Source organism: Cinclus cinclus, chromosome 24 (genome assembly GCF_963662255.1).
Source record: "Cinclus cinclus chromosome 24, bCinCin1.1, whole genome shotgun sequence".
In the NCBI taxonomy this organism is placed as follows: domain Eukaryota; kingdom Metazoa; phylum Chordata; class Aves; order Passeriformes; family Cinclidae; genus Cinclus; species Cinclus cinclus.
In genome coordinates, this window is record NC_085069.1 from 2,288,112 (window position 1) to 2,295,694 (window position 7,583).

Sequence of the window (7,583 nt, forward strand, 5' to 3'; positions counted from 1 at the left end):
ATGAGCTGGACACAAAATTATGACTTCCACTGAGGTGCCTCAGGGCCTGGGGCAGTGCAGGACTGCTATAAAAGGCACACCAAGTTCTTGTGCTCTCATCCACTTCTCTCACCTCCTTCTCCTCAGGAATCAGGTGAGTGGGAGGCCTCTTTTCCTTCTCTTCCTCCTACTACTGCTGCTGATTCAAGATCAGCTCTTTCCTGGCTGTAGGTCTCAGCTGACAGGGGCTGTCAGGGCTGTCCCAGGGCTGGGAGCTGCTTGTGCTGGGACAGGGCATGGGAGAGAAGGTCTTGTGCAGACACAGAGAGGCTGGGACATGGCGGGGGTGGCTCCTGGGCTTTGAGCTGGGCAGGGCAATGTGGGCCAGCAGCTGCCTTGGCTGCAGGCTGTTTGGGTGCAGTGCTGCTCCTCATGTGTCCCCACTTTCTGCTTCTCCCTGCGCTCTGTGCCAGGTGCACCTGTGACCGTGAGCCATGTCCAGCTGCCAGCCCTGCAACCCTTGCTGCCAGCCCTGCGGCCCCTGCCCGCTGGCCAACAGCTGCAATGAGTGCTGTGTCAGGCAGTGCCAGGACTCCCACGTGGCCATCCAACCCTCTCCCGTGGTGGTGACCCTGCCTGGCCCCATCCTCAGCACCTTCCCACAGAACACTGCCGTGGGATCCTCCACCTCTGCTGCTGTTGGCAACATCCTCAGCTGTGGGGGAGTGCCCATCAGCTCTGGGGGCTTTGACCTCTCCTGCATCACCAACTGCTATGGTGGCAACAGATGTCGTCCCTGCTAAATCTGCTGGCAACATCCTTGGGCAAGAACCTCCACGGTCTCAGAACATGATTCTGGGAAGGAGATGAAGCTTTGGGACATTTTCCTTACAACATCAAGCCATTGTTCCCTTCCTCCACTTTTTTTTGGTCTTCCCTTTGCTCTCCATGTTTCCCCAGGCCAGCCTAGCAGGCTGTGCTGCCCTCTGTCCCTCCCTCTTTAGGGCAGGCAGATGGATACCCTGCAGGAGCTCCACTGCATCTTAGTGGTTGCAACTGATGATCTCTGTGAGCCACCTCCTTTTCTTCTTTACACTCAATAAAGTTGTTTTGCATCCAAGTCTTGGTCTCTAAGTCCTACTTTGTTCTTTCGCAAACCTTTCTGTCCACTCAGGGAAAATATCTGGAGGAAGCAGAGAGTGGGATTCCCTACAGTTGTGGATTTTTCTTCCTGCCCTTTTCCATGGAGCTGACAAAGTTACCCCTGGCTACTCAGCAGCTAAAGATCGTCAGGGAGACATCAGGCAACAGCTGTTAAGGCAAACAAGAATTCCTGAGTCCAGCCCACAGGTTCATCTCTTCCTTCTCCTCCACTCTTTTACCTAGTCTAGGGTCCATGGCTCTCCCACAAGAGCACAGGCAGATGTGATGGACTCCCTCAGCAAGGCAGGCAAAGCTGTCCAGACATGCAGGGCTGAGGTAATGCAGAAGTTAGGATTGGTGCCAGTCATATACTCAGGATACAGTCTGGTAAAAGACTTTTGGTTGAGTTTGTGCAAAGGACTTATGGCTTCACTATTAAATCACAACATTATTCCCATGTATGAATGGATACAACCTGTCCGTCAATGTCTTCCTGACTGAAGCCTTGAATTATGCCTTGAATTATGGTCAAATTATGGGAAACATCAGTTAATATGTTGGTTTGTGCCTGTTTTGTCTAGATTTTGTTAGTACTTGAAAATTTAGAAATAGTGAGGGAGAGGAAAACTATCTCCTGTCCTGATCATGTCAAACCCCTTATTTTATTTTTCTTCCTCCATTCTTCCATTTCTTCGGCCTCTTCTTTCTGATCTGTCTCAGCCTGGTCTTTCACAGACATATGTGAAGAAAAATATTGCAGAAGCTCTTTCTCTCTGTGCAGTAAACATTTTCTTGCCTTTTATCCCAAACAGACAGGACCTTTGATAGGTGATTCAGGGACACAAAAGCTCTCTCATCCCACTCATTCTTAGGGTGTCTCAGTCTCTCCTCTGCCTGGCAGGTTTAGTGGAGCATGCCCTGACTCTCCACTTCTCCTGCATGTTTGCAGAGCCAGGGCTTGCTTTTTTTTTTTTTTTTTTTCTCTCTCCCTTACACTTGGAGACTTCCAAAAGGACAAGAAACAAGGAGCAGGATTAAACATCTCACAGGTCCCTCATCCTGCTGGAGGAGTCCTGGAGCCAGCACAGAAGGACCAGGGACTACAAGGTGTTCCCTGGAGATTCTGGGCAGCATAATATTAGGTATGGAAGACCTGGTTCTCTCTGGAGTATCCCTATGGGAGGCAAATGGCATAATTTTGCTGTGGGATACATGCTGAGGGAAAGAGTGGTGGAAAACCCCTGCTTTAGAACTGGTTTCCCTCTGCATCCTAGGACAGGAAAGTATTTGCCATATGCTGTGCAGGGAACACTTGCCCATTCTCCTCTCTGTGTGCTGCATACAACACCAAGGGCTGGCAGGAACCAACCAGAAACTCACCTGAGCTTCTGTAGTGCTTTTGATTCGTGAATTTCAATATACTCATTTCCTGCTGTGGGATAGGATTAGGAACAAAAGAAAGGCAGGCTTAAAAGTTAAAGGGCATAAAGAAAACTTTTATTAGCAACTGAAAAGAATAATAGAATGCAGAATAAAACCTTCAGACCACCCCTCCTCCTCTCTCCCACACCCGCTTCTTCTCAACAACAACATACAGAAACACTTCAGTCAATTACCAACTTAAGAAAAGTCTTTTTTTTCAGTTCACTCTAGGGAGAGGAGTCTTCCCTTGTTAGGCTATGGGGACTTTTCCACAAGAGAAGAAACCAGTTCTCTCATGGCTTCACTTTTCACAAATAGCAGCTGCCTGGGAAACTGCACTTGTGAAACTCCTCCCATCTCCACATCCTTCCCAGAGCTGTGCTTATAGGCCGTGTCAGACTCAGGGGGTATTACTTTTAAGGACGAGCTGTTCAAAAACAAAAGTTTGCTTCATCTATCTTTAAAATCATCCTCATCTCTAAGAACAGAGATTTTCTTCTCCCCTCGGGTCAAAGGGTCCTCTTCAAAGGGTCACTCTTCTCTCTCAGTTCATGCACAGGTACCTGTGCTCATGATCTACAAGTGGAATACTCCAACCCCCCATGTCTTTTCCCATGGTTTATAGGAATCTTGACTGTAGTGCAGTTCATTCCTATGGCTTACAAAAGGATTTTCAGCCTAAATTCACAGTGTCTCCTCATTCTCCTTCCATCTGGGATCTGACTCCTGCTTCCCTGACCTTGGTGTCTTCTTTCTGTTCTTTTTTCCTCTCACTCAAGGGAGGATTGAAGGTCTGCAAGTTTTATCTGAGCATTGAAAGAGTTAAGATTTCACACGGGGAATGCAGCGGCTGTGGCCAGGCCATGCCGGAGCTGTGCCTGGATCTCAGGAGGCTCAGGGGGCTGGCCTGGGACAGAAACGGCAGCGGCCGCTCCAGAAAGGAGGGGGGCAGTGGTACGGCCAGGACCTCAGTCAGCCTCCCTGGGCTCAGCTGGCACCCACTGCCGGTGGCCACCCCTCCTCCCTGCCGGGACATGCCAGCCTCCCAGACAGGGGGCCCAGCCCTGCCCCCGCCAGGCCCACAGGCCGCAGTGGAGCAGGGCCCGGGCCCTGTTATCTGCACTCTTGCTGGAAGAGAAAAGGGCCGTTCCTGGGGTTTGCTCGCTTCAAAATGGCAATTCACAGAGGCGGACCAAATCCTCCAGTTGGTTTCCCAAGCTATCAACACCCTAACCAGCCTCCAATTGTTCCCATCAAGTCACGGAGGAAGTTTCCTTCCGTGGTTGCTACTGAAGTGTCAATTAACACAAAACATGCACAGCCTCGTAGTCAGTTCATGTGGAAAAGGTCTGGTGCTTTTGTGTTTATTTTCTTTTTTAGTAAAAGGTCTTCATTTAGTTCCCTGATCTTCTCTCAAAACCCCATCACTCATTGCACCTGTTGTCCACTGTGGTGGGGCTGCAAGGCTGGCACTGCTGTATGCAGGACATGTCTTGGGGCACAACGGGCACTTGGAAAGAGGGCAGGGAGGAAGAAAAACATAAGGATACATGAGGAGCACTGTGTCAGGAGTAAGTAGAAGAACATGCTGAGCAGGGAGGTAGAGGCTCTGCAGAGATGTATGAGGGCTTGTTGGCCTAATCCTGCCTGGCTCCAAAAGAGCTACCAGCTGCTATGCTGAGTTATTTTCTGTCAGACTCATCTTGAATGCAAAATATCACATTTGAAATGCAAAACGTACCCTTTAATGCTATGGACAGTGGCTTGGCTTCCTGAATGACCATGTTTTTATTTCCTGTGTTATTTTTTATTTCAGGCACATTTCCGTGATTTTTTTTTTTTTTGTGGCAAGATTTGAGGCCCAATCAATTCACATCTGGATCAAAACTCATCAGCTAGGGCAGAGGACTCATGTGACATACTGGACAAGTGTAGTAAAAGCAAATTATGTCAGTCTGGATCACTGCTTTGGGGACCTTTAGTGGCCCTGTTGGCAAGGAATGACTCATCTCCAGGATTTTATGCTGTCCTGCATAACAATGAACCCAAACAAATTCTGCTCCTCCTTCTCTTCCTGAGAGAAGTGTGTGGAGACCATGTCTGGGGCCTTGTTCCTCTTCAGAATGCTCCAGTCCAGTCACCATCATCTCCACATGTCCACAGCAGAGGCCACAGTTCATTCTTTCACAGAATCACAGAATATGCTGAGTTGGAAGGGACACACAAGGATCATATTGTCCAACTCGTAGCCCTGCACAGGGAATTGCCAAGAGTCACCTTATGAGCCTGAGAATGTTGTTTAACCTTTTGTTGAACTCTGTCAGGCTTGGTGCTGTGCCCACTGCCCTGGGGAGCCTAGTCCAGTACCTGACCACCCTCTGGACAAAGAACGTTTTTCTAATATCCAACCTAAACTTCTTCTGGCACAACTTCAGCCTATTCTTTCTAGTCCTGCTACCACAGAGCAGAGATCAGTGCCTTCCCCTCCTCTTCTCCTCACAAGGAAGTTGTAGACTGAAATGAGGTCTAACCTCAATCTCCTCCTCCTTAGGCTGAACAGATCGAGTGACCTCAGATGCTCCTCATACAGCTTCCCCTTAAGGCCCTTCCCAATCCTTGTGGCTTCCTTTGGACACTCTCTGGTAGCTTAATGTCTCCTTTTAAACTGTGATGCCCACAGCTGCATCCAGAACTCAGGGTGAGACCACCCCAGTGCTGAGCAGAGTGGGACAATCCTCTCCCTTTCTCAGCTAGCAATTCTGGACCTGATGCCTCCCCAGGACACTGTTGTCCATCCTGGCTGCCAGGGCATTGCTGACTCATATCGAACTTGTTATCAACCAGGACCCCCAGATCCCTTTCCATGATACTGCTTTCCAGGCTCTTGTTCCCCAGTCTGGCTATAGATCCAGGGATGCCCCATTCCAGCACAGAATCCAGCACTTGTCTTTCTTAAACTTCATATGATTGGTGATTGCCCAGCCCTCTAATTAATGGAGGTCTCTCTGCAGGGTGTCCCTGCCCTTGAGGGAGTTGACGGCTCCTCCCAGTTTTGTATCATCCATGAACTTGCTTAGTTTCCCTTCTAGTCCTGCATTCCAGTCATTTATGTAGATGATGAAGAGAACAGGGCCGAGGATGAAGCACTACAGAACCCCAATAGTGACAGGTCACTGGTCTGATGTCACCCAAATCACTATCATGTTTTGTGCCTGACCTGTGAGCCAGTTGCTTACCCATCACATGATATGTTTATCCAGCTGTGAGCCGGACATATTGTCCAGAAGAATCCAGGGGGAGACAGTATCAAAAGCTTCACTGAAGTGAAAAAAATTAGATTAACTGCCTTCCCTTGATTAAGCAGGTGGGTTACCTTGTCATAAAAGGAAATCAGATCTGACAAGAAGGACTTCTATCTCATGAAGCTGTGCTGGCTGTGACTTTGCATGTTCTTATGTCATATGCACTTGTGTGCAGCTGGGACTGTGTGAATCTGGCACATAGGTGCCAAAATTTGTGCATGATTCCTTTCTGATGTGCGTAAGTGTGTGTGCGTGTGTGTGTGTCCCTCCTCATGATGGGTTGCTCTACTTACAGCAGTGACATTCTTCACTGTTCTACCAATAAGCTCCACAGAGCACCCGGAGTCTGAAGGAACTTCAGTGTAGCTGAGCAATAACAGAACAAACCTGGCACAGAATTATCCTCACCACAGGCACTGAAATGCAGTCTTGTCTATCTTCAGTCCTGCTTTTCCTACTGCTTCAAAGCTCACACTCTGATGATGATGATTCCTGAACCAAATTAGATTGATTTCATACAGTTTGGATCCTTATTTTAATTCACTGTAAACAATATTAAGAATGTTTAAACATGGCTTGCAGTCCTCATTCCCTGCTTCTCCAGGTCAGGACAGAGCTCTCCCAAGCTCTAGGGACTTCAAAAAGATGAGGCTTGCTTTATGGACAGCAGAAAGGTTAAGAAGTCCTGCCAGCTTCATCCAGGCAATGTCAAATGAGTTTGCTTTCACTATGATGTCAATGCTGTCTGGTGTGAGACACATCTCTGCCTCGTGTTCAAGCCAATGCTAAATGTGCCAGCACAGTCCATCAGCCTGGTGCTGTGCCCGGCAGAGGCTGAGACCTCAGATTCAACATGGTCTCATCTAAAGGACCATGGCACAGGGGAAATAAAGTGCTCAATGGGTATTGGTCCTCACTTTTTAATGAGTAATGAATGGGAGAGGAAAATGGAGAAGAAACCATGGTTGAATGCAAAGACTGTTCTCTGCATTCCAACCCTCATTATTCTGCGGAAGAAACTGTGTCCAGGACCCTCATACCAATGATCCCAGTGCAGCTCTGACCATACTGACAGGAACACCATTCCTCAGGAGATCATGGAGCTGCTATTACTTCAAGATCCCCCAACTTTCTGGGCATTTGTGGGCAAAGTCATATCAAGACAAGGCTTCATGTTGTCCAGAAGCAGAGCAGCCAGGAGACGTCTTCCTCAGCTCCAAGAGATTTTACCTTAATAGTTTCCCATCCATGGTGCCCCAAAATTCCATTCCTCTGTGAATGGAGAAGGGTCTCCTTATGCCCTCACCCACTTCCATGACTAAGTCATAACGTTATCTTTGGCATTCAGAAGTGCAGCGGGGGGAAGGACCACACAGAAGCCAGACTTGAATGCAGCAGAACTTTAATGAAATGAAAGAAGGAAACAAAGCCACTGAAAGTGAAGGTCAGCAGCACAGACGGCACCCAGGGCAGCAGAGAGTCTGAATTCCTTGGCTCTGGAATAGTTCCTGCATAATCTTGGTCTACATGTCCCACAAAGGGGAGAAACCTAATCGTCCCTACCAAGCTGGCCTTTGGGGAACATTGCAGCACATAGGAACCAATGCAAACAATGAAAAGGGAGAGAAAGGCAAGTTCGGTCAGCTATCCTGCAAACAGCACCCAAAACCTAGATCCTCTGTCCAACATCATGTTCTGAGTTCCTCAAGACGTCTCACTGGAGTTTCCCCAGGAGCT

The 7,583-nt window shown here is 48.4% G+C and overlaps 1 pseudogene; it reads left to right on the forward strand.

Annotated features, from left to right (window-relative positions):
- Positions 1-782, forward strand: LOC134053110 (feather keratin Cos1-2-like; annotated as a pseudogene).
- Positions 783-7,583: the final 6,801 nt, after the last annotated feature.